Raw genomic sequence first — 16,364 nt, forward strand, 5'->3', positions numbered from 1 at the left:
AAAGATTAAGTATGAACAAGTATAAACCTTGCTAATTTCTTTGCAATAATGAAAAAGTGAAAGCATCGCTGGGGGTGAAGGGTGATTTTATCAGTTAAAAATGGGCTATATCTTTATACACTAATGTGGAAAGATACTGAGGAGGAGGGTGGTGGTGATAATAGCTAACATTTATTGCCCACTTACACTGTCTCAGTCACTGTGCTAAGGACTTTATACAGGAACTCTCACTGGTATGGACCATGACTAATTCACTCTATATTTCCAGTCCAGAACATGTTCTGGCACCATGTACCTTGTCAGTAAATGTTTGTGGCCTCATTTAATCAGACCCACCCCCAGTCTGGTGGAGGAGACAAAAATACAGGCAAAGGCAAGCTGTAGGAGCACAGAGGGATGGATCAGGCAGGGTTCCAGGAAGAGATAGAACCTGAAACGTAGGTAAGAGTTTGCCAAAAGGGAGGAAAAGGCCATCTCAGACAAAATGAGTGAGTGGCAAAACATCCCATCCCTGGATTTTTTGGACTTCAAAGTCCAAACAACATTTCAAAACATTATGAGGTGACATTAAATGCAGGTGAGAATGTGGAGCAACAGGAGATCCCATTCATTGCTGGTAGGAATGAAAAATGGTACACACAGTTTGGAAGACAGTTTGGCAGTTTCTTACAAAACTAAACATACTCTTACCAAATGATCCAGCAATCACATTCCTTAGTATTTACCCAAAGGAGTTGAAAACTCATGTCCACTGACAAAGATTCTTTGCTTGACCAAACTTTAGTCAGGCTCCCCTGAACATTCTCCCCAGTAAGGCCCATCCGTGTGCTCCTTGTAGCACGCAGTTTTAACAAGAATCCTAAGTCAGTTTAGTAAGAATTCCCCACCCTTGATATCTGATCAAACTCCTCATCCCCACTGCCCCCGAGGTGATTCCTGATCACCCTGGCCTGCCTTCAGCAAGAATCCTGTTAGGTCAGTTCAGCCAAGATCCTCCCAAACTTGATGTCTCCTCTTAGTAATTTTGTATCCACCAATGTCCTCCCTCAACTTGCTCCTTGCCTATAAATCCCCACTTGTTCTGGTTGTATTCTGAATTAAGCCCCATTCTATACTGCAGACTCTCTTCCTCTATTGCAGTAATTTATTGAATAAAATCTATTTTCACCTCTTTAACATGTGTACAGCTCTGGTTTTCTTTGACAGTTTTTGGTGCCATAACTTAGATCTGGATCAGAGCCACCATCAGACCCTCGGACAGGACAACCAGGCCTTCCAGCTCTCACCAGAACCTTTGTCTCCAGTCTGCTTGCTTGTTTGGGTATCCGGTGGTGAGTCTGACTTCAGCCAAAGTCCAGTGCTCTAGATAAGTGTCCATTGAAGTGCAGTGAGGATAAATTTTGATTCTTAAGATTCTGAGTATACTCTTAAAGCAGGGTTAGAGTGCTGGATTCCTCTGTTTGTAACCAGCTGGGTTAGAGTCCCAGGCAAGCAGCAGTTTCTAAGTAGCCTTGTTAGAGTCCCAGGTAGACAAAGGCTGGGTTGGAGTCCTAGGCTTTTCTGTTCGTAAGAGGCTAGTCTCTGTAAGGAATAGAGGCTGCGTTGGAGTCTCAAGTTTTTCTGTTCATAAGTGTAGAGGTGCCTTTAGTCAATAACATGGGAGCTTCTCAATCGCTGACTACGTGCTTTGCCGTTATGGCCCTAATACTGTCCGTTTTTGTTCTTATTGGCAAAACTTTGCTAAAAACTCTCTTGAGCTCCCATGGCCCCTCTTGGGCCCCTGGGATATGCCTGAATTAGTCCACATATGAGGAGCGCTAGAGCAAAAAGGAACAAGAATCTCAGATGCACAATGGTCTGCTTTTTTCTCTTGGTATGAAGAAGCTGAAAAAGGCTAAATAATTCAAACTTCATTCAAACTATTGAGGTTCTTAAACAATGTCTTCAGAAAACTTTTTCTGACCCAGTAACCCCCCTAGCATCCTCCACAACACCCTCATATTCCCCTCCCAGTTCTCTTTTATATCTTCCTCTCCCGGAATATGCTCCACCAATGGCACCTCCAGCCCCTCAACTCCCTATAACTATAAGGTTCACTGGGTCCCCATCTCTTATAGATGAAGCCCAAGGTGCAGCCAATACTCATTCTCAAGTGAGGCCAACAGAAGAGACAACATTTAAATCTTGGTCTTGGTCCAAATTATATGCCATCGTCAAGGACTTTCCTGACCCCTAGAAAGAAAGGAAAAGATTTATTGAATTTGGGATTGTTCTGGAAGCATACTCTTTCAGATTCTCTGGTTTATATCAACTTATCCATCAATTGGTTGCCCTGGATTTGCCTCCTTTTGGTTTGAAAAGGCCAAATGGAACACCATTTCTGAAGACTTTCAAGGGTCTCAGACTACATGCTGATTACCATTAGAAACTGAAGGAAGTAAGAAAAAATTCCTAGGAGCCATCCCTCAGGTCTATCCCACCAAAATTAATTGGTCATGATTCAGAATTGTAAGCAACAAAGAGATGAAACTGTGACTAACTATCACCATCTTCTTTTTTTTTTTTTGGTAAGGAAGATTGGCTCTGAGCTAACATCCATTGCCACTTCTCCTCTTTTTGCTTGAAGAAGATTGTCCCTGCCATCTGTGCCAGTCTTCTCTATTTTGTATATGGGACGCTACCACAGCATGGCTTGATGAGTGATGTGTAGGTCCATGCCTGGGATCGGAACCTGCAAACCCTGGTCCACTGAAGCAGATCGTGTGAACTTAACCACTATGCCACCAGGCCAGCCCTCACCATCTATTAAAAACAACATGGAAAGAGCATTCGGATCTGGAACTGACTTTCCAAACAGCCTCTCTTCTGACCACAAGCTTTGTAAATAGTCTCAGACTGGAGCTCCATGACACAATACAGAGAAATCATATTAACTGGCAAAATGCAAACATATCTGAGCTCCAGACATTAGCCCAGCATTATGAATACAGTATTTCAAAAAAATTGGAAAATACACAACACAAGGTTATGGTATTGCAATTAAAACAACTAGAAAGACCTAAAATTTTTAATCTACAGCAAGCTCCAAAATCATGTTCTCCCATTGATGGGGACACTTGCCAAAATTGTAAGAAAAAAGGACACTGGGTCCAGGAGGGCCTAGACCTTCAGAGGAGGAAAAAAGCCCAAGCCCCCTCATCGCCAGAAAATTATTGACTCTCCTATGCCCAAGGCAACACATTCTACTTTTAACACCTCCTCATTTCCTGCTACCCTTCCTTGGAGTCACCAAACTTTACCAGTGGTGGGTTTTGATAATTTACTTCATGAGTTTCCTCTTTCCTCAGCTCCTTAATATTTCTATGGGACATCTTAAAGCTCAACACAACTTTCTTCTCAGTTCTGCCACTCTGGTAAGCCTGTTAGGAAGGGATCTTCTGATGAATTGGAATATAAAAATTCACTGTGCCCCCAAAGGTCTCCTTCTCCAGGCACCCAACTCCTCTCTTTCATATCCATGTTCCCTAGTGGCTTTGTCTGACTTCCCTGAGTTCCTTGGCACTCTTCAATCTAACACCTATTTCACTGAAGATTTAAATCAACCATTAAACAGAATTCCCACCAAGACAAAAAATAACAAATGTTGGAGAGGTCGTGGAGAAAAAGGAACCCTCATACTCTGCTGGTGGGAATGCAAACTGGTGCAGCCACTATGGAAGACAGTATGTAGATTTCTCAAAAAATTAAAAATAGAAATACCATATGACCAAGCCATCCCACTACTGGGTATCTATCCAAGAACTTTAAATCAGCAATTCAAAGAGACTCATGTACCCCTATGTTCATTACAGCATTATTCACAATGGCCAAGACATGGAAGCAATGTAAGTGCCTATCAACTAATGACAAGAAGATATGGTATATGTATACAGTAGAATACTACTCAGCCATGAAAAATGACAAAATTCTCCCATTCACAACAACATGGATGGACCTTGAGGGTATTATGTTAAGTGAAATAAGCCAGATAGAGAAAGACAAACTCTGTATAATTCCACTCATGTGGAAGATAAACACATGGACAAAGAGAATAGATTAATGGTTACTGGGGGGAAGGGAGGTGGGGGTGGTCACAAAGGATGACGGGGCACAGCTGTAAGATGACTGACAAATAATAATGTACAACTGTAATTTCACAATGTTGTAAACTATCATAACTTCAATAAAAATTTTTTTTAAATAAAAACAGAATTCCTTCTTCTTTATGGGCAAAAAACTCCATTGATGTTGGATGCATATGCGATGCAAAACCCCTAAAGGTAGAAATAGATCATTCCATGGCCCTCCCCAGGATTCCCCCATATCATTTAAAGCCAGAAGGAGTTGAGAGACTCTGCCTGATAATCCAAGTTTTATTAGACAAAATCTTCTAGTTCCCACTTCACTTCATGCAATACTCCCATTTTGGCCATCAAAAAAACAACTGGGAAAGGATCTCAGTTAGTCCAAGATCCAAGATCTAGCAATAAAATTGTCAAACCCAGATTTCCCTTGGTTCCTAATCCTAACACTCTCCCATCTGCCATCCCTTCCAACATCCAATATTTCAGTCATCTATTTGTGTTCCACCTTTTTTAGTATTCCCCTTCATAAGGAATCCCAATACTTATATCCCAATACTTATTTACCTTCACTTGCAATAACCAACAATATACCTAGACTGTTACGCCCCAAGGATTTACTAAGGCTCATACCTACATCTTGTGTACCCTAAATGCCAATTTGAGGAACTTAAAATTCCCAGGAGACTCTACTGTAATCCAATATGTAGATGACTTCCTTCTACGTTCTGACAGTTATGACAATGTCCTTTTGGACACTGAATACTTTTTTAAGGCATTAGCAGGAAAGGGCCACAAGGTGGCCAGAGACAAAATTCAGTTACGCTCTCTGTGTATCTGATGTCTGGATCATGATATTTCAGCCACAGGTAAAACTATCTTCACAGACGAAGACTTTACTTACATCATTTTCCTCTCCCTGAAATAAAACAACTGAGAGGTGTTTTGGGTCTTATGGGCTATTGTAGGATATGGATACTTAATTTCTCTATTGTTGCCTCACCTCTCTATGCCATGACTAGGGTATCATCCCCAGACCCATTGGTCTGGAAGCCCCTGTTCAAACATGATTTTGAGAACCTTAAGGGCCCTCTACTTTCACCTCCCACCCTTGGACATCCCAATGACTGTAAGGGGTTAGAGGGGAAGTAAGGATAAATAGGCAGAGCACAGAAGATTTCTAGGGAAGTGAATATACTCTGCATAACACCAAGAGTGAACCCTAATGAAAACTATGGACTTTGGGTGATAATGATGTGTCAGTGTAGGTTCATTAATTGCAATGTGTACCACTCTGGTGTGGGATGTTGATAATGAGGGAGGCTATGTATTTGCAGGAGCAGGAGGTATATAGGAAATCTCTGTACCTTCCTTTCAATTTCGTTGTGAACCTAAAACTGCTCTTAAAAAATAAAGTCTTTAGAAAAGTATGAGTCAGATAAAACATTGCCAAGGAAGGACACTAAAAACAACTTCCTCCCTTCTCCATCATTTCCAAAAAGAAAGGACAATTACTGACATATAATCTCAGAGTTAAGGACCAACCTTTTTATTAAACTATTATAATTCAAAAAATCTAACATATATGAAAGTAGAATAACAGCTAATGAACCTCCATGTACCCATCACCCAGCTTAACAATTATCAATTCATGGCCAATCTTCTCACATCTATACCCCCAACGCACTTCTCATCCCAGATTACTTTGAAGCAAATCTCAGACATCATTTATTCCAGAAATATTTAAATTCATATCTTTAAAATATAAGGACTCTTTTTAATAAATAATAACCACAATGCCATAGACTATCTAAAAGTTTTAACAATAATTTCTTAATATCATCAAATATCCAAACAGTATTTAAATTTCCCCAATTTTTACATAATTTTTTACAATTTTTGCACAAATTAGCAACTAAATAAAGGACATACCTTTAAATCAAATATATTTTGTTCATCAAAAGTTTACTACAGTGTCCTTTTGGACTAGGATACTACAGTATCATAGTGAGGGGAATAAATAATAAGTCAACAAATCCAAAAATAAATCCAGAATATAATGTCAGGGTCATGGTAAGTACAATGAAAAACATGAATAAAGCAGATTGAGACAATAAGAAGTGATGGAGGAAGGACGTCAGCAAAATGGTGAAGTAGGCAGCTCCAAGCTCTTGTTCTCCTACAGAAAAACTGAAAACCGAGCAAAAACTGGCAGAATCAACTTCCAGCAGAACTCTGGAAAACAGTCAAAGGTTTACAGCAACCAAGTAAATGCAACTCCAAAATGACAGGAAAGCTTTGTGGTGTTTTTACTTGCTTTTACCCAACCCCCTCCCCAGTGTAGTGGCGGTCTTAAATAAGGAAGCCCACATTCTCATGTGGGACCCTGGTTGATGGTTCTGGAAGGAACAGAGCAGACTTTATGTAAAATAATTGTGTATGTATATTCCAACCTGCCTGGGAGCTACATGAATGACTGACACAAGCCATTCATCTCTGCTTCATCTAACTCAGAACTCAGGCTGGAAAAGCAGCAGACATTGTTCAAAATCAATGCAAGAAAAACTAGCAACATGCAGATGCCTTGGGGAAAAGATTATGGTCAAAACATAGACTAGACCATAAGCAAGGAAGCAAAAGCTAGGGAGAGATTCATTTAGAAATTAGGACATTCAAAAGCAGGTGTATATATGGGAGAATTGAGAAAACCAAGTACATGCCCCATGCAAAAGACATGCTTAGAAAGGACCTGAGAAGACCCTAAACTTTCACCTCAGGATGATCCCTAGGTTCAGTGCAAGCCTAGCTAAGAGTTGAAGGAGTGCTCAAGAACAGAGCAATTCTGCAAAGATGGGGAGGTGGGGGGTTTTGTTTGTTTGTTTTTTGGCTTTGGGGTTTTGTTTTTGTTTTTTGTTTTAGCTCCTGACATTCAAGAAAATCTCTGTCAAAACACTAGCTGAACACTAACTAAGGAACAGAGATTTCAGTGAATACAGTATTTGCAAAAAATAGCTTGGGAAAGTCACTAAACAAATGAACTACTACAGCCTTCAAAAATAAAATATAATAAACAGCAAACCCAGGAGAAGAAGAAGAATCTAATTTACAGAGTCAACATTGTATGATATTTAAATGTACAGTTTTCAACCAAAAATTGCAATGTATGCAAAGAAACATGAAAATATATTCCATTCAAAGGAACAAAATAAATTAACATAAACCATCCCTAAGTAAGTCCAGACATAAAATTTACTAGCCAATCACTTTAAAACACTGCCTTAAATGTGCTTACAGAACCAAAGAAAAATGATGTATGAGCAAGAGTGAGAATATCAATAAAAAGATAGAAAGCATAAAAATAAACCAATGAGAAATTTTGGAGCTGAAAATTGTAACAACTGAAATGAAAAATTCACTAAAGGAATTAAACAGCAGATCCAAGAAGGCAGAAGAATCACTGAACTTGAAGATAGGACTATTGAAATTATCAAATCTGAGGAATAGAAAGGAAAAAAAGAAAATTAAACAGAGCTTAAGGGCCATCAAGCTGACCCACATACTCACAGGAGTCCCAGAAGGAGAAGAAAGATAGAAATAATATTTGAAGGAATAATGGCCAAAAACTTCCCAAACATCAGGAAAGACATGAATTTACAAATCCAAGAAGCTCTACTAATTCTAACAGGACACATTGAGAGAGATCCACACCAAAACACATTACAATAAAATTGAAAGACAACAAGAATCTTGAAAGCAGGGAGAGAAGTAACTAGTCACATAAAATCTATACTCGATAAGATTAACAGCTGATTTCTCACCAGAAACCATGGAGACCAAAACACACTAGGACAACATATTTAAAATGCTGAAAGAAAAAATTGTCAACCAAAAGTTTTATATACAGAAAAACTGTCCAAAAAACTGAGGGACAAATTAAGACATTCCCAGATAAATAAAAGCCAAGGGGGGATGCTTAATGCTAGAATCACCCCTCAAGAAATGCTAAAGGGAGGGCGTCCTTCAGATTGAAATGAAAGGACAATAGACAGTAACTCAAAGCCATATGAAGAAATAAAGATCTTCAGTAAAGGAAAATGCATCAGAAAGTATAAAAGTGAGCACTGTTGTAATTTGGGTTTGTAACTCCACTGTTTATTTCTTATAAGATTTAAAAGACAAATACATAAAATAATTATGTCTATGTAATTGGGCACATAGTGTATAAAGATGTAATCTGTGACAAGAACAACATAAAGGGGGAGGACAGAGCTGTATAGGAGCAGAGTTTTGTATGTTATTGAAGTTAAGTTGGTATCAATTTGAACTAGATTGTTATAAACCATAAAGAAAATTTTGAAAAAATTACACAAGAAAAATGAGAAGGGAATCAAAACAGTTAACAAAAACATCAACTAAACCCAAAATAAGGCAGAAATGTAGGAAATTAGGGATAAAAACTTTTTGAGACACACAGAAAACAAATAGCAAAATGACAGATGTAAATCATTCCTTACAAGTAATCACTTTAAATGTGTGTGGATTAAACTCTCCAAAAAGCATAAATAGACATAATAGATCTAAAAAACATGACCCAACTATATGTGTTCTACAAGAGACTCACTTTAGATCTATAGATATAAATAACTTGAAAGTGAAAAGATGGAAAAATATATTCTATGCAAATAGTAAACAAAAGAAAGGAAGATGGCTGTGCTAATATAAGACAAAACTGACATTAACTCAAAAACTGCTACAAGAGACAGGGAAGGACATTATATATTGATAAAAAATAAATTTATCATGAAGATATAACGATTATAAACATAAATGCACCTAACAACAGAGCCTCAAAGTATATGAAGCAAACATTGACAGAATTGAAAAGAGAAATAGGCAGCTCTACAATAATAGTTGGATACTTCAATATAACACTTTCAATACTGGATAGAACCTCTAAACAGAAGATTAATAAGGAAATAGAGGACTTGACAAACACTTTAAACCAACTAGAGCTAACAGATAAATATAGAGCACTCACCCAAGAACAATAGAATCCACATTCTTCTTAAAGGCACATGGAACACTCTACACGATAAACCATATGTTAGGCCACAAAACAAGACTCAGTAGCTTTAAAAAGACGTAAGTCACATAAAGTATCTTTTCTGACCACAATGAAATGAAGCTAGAAGTCAATAACAGAAGGAAAACTGGAAAATTCACAAATATGTGGAAATTTTAAAACACACAGTTAACAACCAATAGGTCAAAGAAAAGAATCACAAATGAAATTAGAAAGTATTTATAAACAAATGAAAATGAAAGCATAACACACAAAAACTTATGAGATGTTGTGAGGGCAGGGCTCAGAGGGAAATTTATAGCTATAAATGCCTACGTTAAAAAAGAAGAAAGCTCCCAAATCAATAACCTAACTTTACACCTTGAGGAACTACAAAAGAAAAGAAAATTAAACCCAAAGCTGGCAGAAGGAAGTAAATAGTAAAAATTAGAGTGGAGATGAATAAAATAGAGAATAGAAAACAATAGAGAGAATCAACCAAACCAATAGTTGGTTTTTTGAAAGAAACAAAATCGAAAAACATTTAGCTAGACTGACCAAGAAAAAAAGAAAGAAGACATAAATAATTAAAATCAGAAATGAATGTGGGAAATTACTGCTGACCTTACAAAAATAAAAATAATTATAGAAGAATACTATGAACAATTGTATACTAACAAATTAGATAACCTAGATGAAATGAAAAATTCCTAGAAACATGGAAATTACCTAAACTAACTGAAAAAGAAACAGAAAATCTCAACAGGCCTATGACAATAGAAAGATTAAATGATTAATCAAAAACCCCCAACAAATAAAAGTACAGGAGCAGATGGTTTCATTGGTGAATTCTACCAAACATTTAGGGTAAAATTAATACCAATCCTTTCTTAAACTCTTCCAAAAAATAGAAGAGGAGGGAACACTTTCTAAGTCATTCTATGAGGCTAGCATTATCCTGATACCAAGGCCAGATAAAGACTCACAAGAAAGAAATTTACAGACCAATATCCCTTATGAACATAAATGTAAAAATCCTCAACAAAATACTATCAAACCAAATCCAACAGCATATTAAGAAGATTATACACAGTGCCCAAGTGGAATCTATCCCAGGAATGCAAGGGAGATTGAACATAAGAAAATCAATCGCTTTAATCCACCACATTAATAGAACAAAGCAATAAAAAAGATCATTTCAATTGATACAGAAAAGGCCTTTCACAAAATCCAACACCTTTTCATGATTAAAAAAAAAAACCACTCAGCAAACTAGCAATAAAAGGAAACTTCCTCAACATGGTAAACGGCATTTATGAAAAACCCAGAGCTAACACCAGACTCAGTGGTGAAAGACTGAGAGCTTTTCCGTAAGATAAATAAAAAGATAAGAATGCCCTCTTTCACTACTACATTATACTGAAAGTTCTAGTTAGGGCAATTTGACAACGACTAGAAATAAAAGGCATTTAAATAGGAAAGTGTTTGGGGCTGAATTGTGTCCCACCAAAATTCATATGTTGAAGACCTAAACTCTAGCACCTCAAAATGTCACTGTATTTGTAGATAGGGTCTTTAAAGAAGTAAGTAATTAAGTTAAAATGAGGTCATTAGAGTGGACCATAATATATTATGACTGGTGTGTTTATCAGAAGAGTTGATTAGGACACAGACACACATAGAGGGAAGAAAATGTTCAGACACGGGAAGAAAATAGCCATCTACAAGACAAGGAAAGAGGCCTCAGAAGAAACCAAACCTGCCAACACATTGATCTCAGATTTCTAACCTCCAGTATTGTGAAAAAATAAATTTTTGTTGTTTAAGCCACTCAGTCTGTGATACTTTGTTATAGAGCCCTAGCCAACTATACAGAAAAAAAGAAGTAAAACTATCTCTATTCACAGATGACACAATCCTATAGAAAATTCCAGAGTCCACAAGAAAGCTACTAGAGCAAATAAACAAATTCATCAAAGTTGCAGAGTACAAGATAAACACACACAAAGATCATTTGTGTTTTTATACACCTGTAATGAACAATCCAAAATGGAAGTTAAAGCCATTCTATTTACAAGAGCACCTAAAAGAATAAAATACCCAGGGATACATTTAACCAAGGAGGTTAAAGACATACACTGAAAACTACAAAGCATTACTGAAAGAAATGAAAAGACATCCCATGTTAATGGGCAGGAAGACTTAATATTGTTATGATGTCCATACTACCCAAAAGTATCTACAGATTCAACACAATCCCTATCAAAATTCCAACAGCCTGTTTTGCAGAAATGGAAAAGCCCATCTTCAAATTCACACAGAATTGCAAGGAGCCCTAGCAGCCAAAATAATTTTGAAAAAGAACAATGTTGGAGGACTCACACTTTCTTATTTAAAAACTTACTACAAAGTCAACGTAATCCAAATAGTGTGGTATTGGCATAAAGATAGAAATATAGACCACTAAAATAGAATTGAGAGTCCAAAAATAAACCCATACATGTCTGGCCAAATGATTTTTAACAAGGATGCCAGATCCGATTCAATGGGTAAAGAACAGTCTCTTCAACAAATGGTGCTGGGACAACTGGATTTCCAGATACAAAAAAATGAAGTTGGACCCCCTACCTCATGCCATATACAAAAATTAACTCAAAATGAATCAATGATTTAAATATGAGAGCTAAAACCATAAAACTTGTAGAAGAAAACATAGGGATAAATCCTTATGATCTTCGATTTGGCAATAGATTCTTTGATACAATACCAAAAGCATGAGCAACAAAAGAAAAAATGGATAAATTAGACTTCATCAAAATTTTAAAAATTTGTACAGTTTTTGTAAAAGAATGTACACCAACAATGTGAAAAGACAACCCACAGAATGGAAGAAAATATTCGTAAATCATATATCTGATAGGGGTTTTATATTCATAATATATTAAAAACTCCTACAACTCTACAACAAAAAGACAATCAAATTTTTAAATGGAAAAAGGACTTGAGTAGATATTTCTCCAAAAAAGACATACAAATGCCCAATAAGCATGTGAAAAGATGCTCAGCATTATTAGCCATTAGGAAAATGCAAATCAAAACCACAATGAGATACCACTTCACACCTATCAAAATAGCCATAATAAAAAAAAAAGGAAAATAACAAGTGTTGGTGAGGACGCAGAGAAATTGGAACCCTCGTACATCGCTGGTGAGAATGTAAAATAGTGCAGCTGCTGTAGAAAACAGTTTGGCAGTTCCTCAGAAAGCTAAACATAGAATTACCATATGACCCAGCAATTCCACTCCTAGGCATATATAGATAAGAATTGAAAATAGAGACTCCAACACATACTTGTATGCCAGTGTTCCCTGAAACATTATTCACAACAGCCAAAAGATGGAAACCACCCAAGTGTCCATCAACAGATGAATGGAAAAACAAAATATGATATATATATATAAAATGATGTATTATTCAGCCATAAAAAAGAATGGAATTTTGATGCATACTACAACATGAATGAACCTTTAAAACTTTATGCTAAGTGAAATAAACCAGATACAAAAGGGTAAATTTTTTATGATTCTACTTATATGAAAGATCTAGAATAGAAAAATTCCTAGAGACAGAAAGTAGATTAGAAGTTACTAGGGGCTGTGGGGAGGAAGGAATGAGTGGTTTGTTTGGGATGATGAAAAAGTTTTGGAAATAGAGAGTGGTGATGGTGGTACAATATTTTGAATGTAATTAATGCCATTGAATTGTACACTTAAAAATGGTTAGAATGGCAAATTTTATTATATATATACAATATATATATATATATATATATATATATATATATATATATACATATCCACAATATTTTTAAATTTAAAAAAAGTAGTGGAGCAGCATAGCTGTTATGGACCAGTTTCAGAGAAATCCTCTCAATGAATAGCTTTTGAGCAGAGACAAGAATTAGCTGTTCCACTAGGGAAAGGGCATTCTAGTCAGACAGAGCAAAGGCCAAGGGGTGGGAGTAGGTCTGGCCTGTTCCAGGAACTGTGAGGAGGCCAGGTAGCTGGAACAAGGAAAGGGGATAGGAGGAGAGGTCAAAGAGGTCACAAAGGGGCCAAATCATGCAAAAGTTTGTGAGTTGTGATAAGGATTGTAGATTTTAAGTTGATTGAAGTGGGAGCAGTGGAAAGGTTTTGAAGAGGAAGGGTGGGTTTTAATAGGATCTCTCTGGATATTTTTAAGAAGAACAGACTTTGAGGGTGAAGAGGAGAGAGCAAGAAAGACAAGTGAAGAGGCTACTGCAGTAATCCAGGTGAGAGATGATGGGACCTTGACCAAAGTAGTAGTGGGCAATGTGGTAAGAAGTGGTCAGATTTGGGATGTTTTTAAAAACCAAGGCTGCAGGTAGTTGAGTGCCTCTGATTTTGGGGCAAAGGTGGAGGAGAGGTGAGAGATGATGCTGGAGAAGTTGACAGGTACCAGGTCATGACAGGATTTAAATTCCAGGCCCAGAAGCTTGGCCTTTATCTTGTAGGCAATAGGGAGTCACAAAATTCTAAGCATGGGAGGGACCCAGTTATATCTGAGTGTTAGATCTCCCTGACAACTAGTGTGAAGGATGGACTGGAGATCCAAGTTACAGATAAAGGACATAGCCTGAGCTGGGCAGGGATATGAAGATGAATGAAAGGGGAGCAATTGGAAAGCTCTTTAGAAGACAGAATGGGCCAGACTTGGTGATAGACGGATGTGATTTGTCCTTTCTTCATTCAGCAAAGACATTCATTCAAATATTCTACCTAAAATAGCACACATCACCTTCTATCCTTTTACCCCACTTTATTTTTCTCCATAGCATTCATCACTGCCTGACACTACGTTATACTTCTGATGAATATATTATATATATATACTTATTTGTTTAGTCACTATTACCCCACTAGATTCCACAAGGATAGGCAGTCTGTCTATTTTGTTCATCATTTTATTCTCAGAAGAGTGACGTCAGCATCATGGCAGAGTGAGTTTTTCCAGTATTCTTTCCCCTCCAATATACAACAAAAAGGACATTCATACTACAACAGAGGACATCCAAACACAACACAAAAAACGTCAGAGAGACCCACACAGCCATACCACGGAGGGCAGAGAGGCTGGAGTGCCCCTGGGAGGAGGTGGAATGGGATAAGTGAAAACTTCACTCTCTCCCCTAAAGAATGCGATCTGGGACCGTGGGCGGCCTCCAAGAGGGAAGGAATGGGGGAGGAGACGTTCATTCACAGGAACATCAAGGAATCCTCAGGGTCCTTGCAGCCTAGAGGGAAGCCCTCTATTGGGGCAGAAGCTTTTGCAAGGGGTGACCTTATTAAGCCAGCACCCCAGGAGAGCAGATAGAGAGCAGAGGGAGAAAACCCTGCGAGCACCCAGGAGAAAGCAACCCTCCCCCCACCCACTCTATGGCTGCTCCAGCCCCTTGGATTTCAGCTGAAGGCAGAGGGCTCAGAATACATGGCTCTTGAACCCCCCCCCCACCTAGTGGCGATAGGTGGTAACTGCAACCAAACAACACCAGGATACGAAAAAAACGGAGCCACTCCCTCTAGCAATATCAAACATTATATTAGATCTCCAGACCAGAGAGAAAATGACAAGTACCCAAAATTCAGTCCTAAAGACACAGAAATATGAAATCTAAATGACAAAGAATTCAAAACAGCTATCATCAAAAAAACTCAACTGGGTAAAAGAGAATGTAGAGAAACAATTCAACGAGTTCAGGAGCTACGTCACAAAAGAGATTGAAACTATAAAGAAGAATCAATCAGAAATATTAGAGATGAAAGACACAATGGAAGAAATAAAACAAAATATGGATTCCATGAATGCTCAAGCAAACACCATAGAGAAGCATATCAGCATAATTGAAGATAGACATGTTGAAATGCTCCAGATAGAGGATGAGAGAGAACTAAGACTAAAAAGAAATGAAGAAAGTCTCTGAGAAATATCCGGCTCAATTAGGAAATGTAACATAAGAATTATAGGTATTCCAGAAGAAGAGAAGGAGAATGGAGTAGAAAGCTTGTTCGAAGAAATAATAGCAGAGAACTTTTCAAACCCAGGGAAGGAAATCCATGTGGAAGAAGCTGCTGGATCTCCTAAATATGTCAATGTAAAAAGACCTATTGCAAGGCATATAGTAGTCAAATTGGCAAAACTGAATGACAAAGAGGGGCTGGCCCAGTGGCGCAGTGGTTAAGTGCACACATTCCACTTTGTTGGCCCAGGGTTCACTGGTTCGGATCCCAGGTGCAGACATGGCACCACTTGGCAGGCCATGCTGTGGTAGACATCCCACTTATAAAGTGGAGGAAGATGGGCACAGATGTTAGCTGAGGGCCAGTATTCCTCAGAAAAAAGAGGAGGATTGGCAGCAGTGAGCTCAGGGCTAATCTTCCTTTAAAAAAAAAAAAGGGCAGCAAGGCAGAAGAAAATAACCTACAAAGGAACCCCCATCAGGCTTTCAGTGACTTTCTCTGAAGAAGCCTTACAGGCTAGGAGAAACTGAAATGACATATTCAAATCTTTGAAGTACAAAAACTTTCAGCCAGGGATACTCTAGCCAGCAAAAATATCCTTCAGATATGATGGAGAAACCATTTTATTCTCAGAATTAAGAATAGTGCCTAGCCGATAGGAAGCACTAGAGATGACCTTACCTTTTGGCTTCAGTCTCAGTCTTTGGAAGGCTGAACAGCCAAATGAAGACATCAGCATCATGTCTGGCTTCCCTGAACCTGTGAGTGATCAGTGGCCATGTGATTAATCAACATAACAATGTCAGTAATACAAGCCAGCAGGTCAGTCAGTTTCAAATATTGGTGAGCATTCTGAAAGTAAACTGAAATAAAAATCTCCTTCTGTGCTTTATATGCTGAAATTCTGTCAGTAATTTGAAGTATAAATGTATTTGTATGCTCACAAGAGAAACTGCTGGAAAAGGAACCAAACAAGAATGCAAGAATTTCTTACATGGTTACTGTCATTCTGTAATTGGTATGCATGTGATGAAAACTGAGATGTGAGTGGAAATCCACAATTTTCCGACAATTTTCTCTTGAAGGCTAATTACACTGCTCCATTGCCACATTTCTAGATCCAAGGTTTGAAGACAAATTTT

General features: G+C 37.8%; 1 long non-coding RNA gene across 1 annotated transcript; it reads left to right on the plus strand.

Moving 5' to 3' along the window:
* Positions 1-1,187: 1,187 nt before the first annotated feature.
* LOC139081119 (uncharacterized) lies at positions 1,188-4,246 on the plus strand. The gene is made up of 2 exons (XR_011536110.1): positions 1,188-1,331; positions 2,577-4,246. It is a non-coding gene; the product is annotated as an uncharacterized lncRNA (long non-coding RNA).
* The last annotated feature ends 12,118 nt before the right edge of the window (positions 4,247-16,364 follow it).

Source organism: Equus przewalskii, chromosome X (assembly GCF_037783145.1).
Source record: "Equus przewalskii isolate Varuska chromosome X, EquPr2, whole genome shotgun sequence".
NCBI classification, from domain to species: domain Eukaryota; kingdom Metazoa; phylum Chordata; class Mammalia; order Perissodactyla; family Equidae; genus Equus; species Equus przewalskii.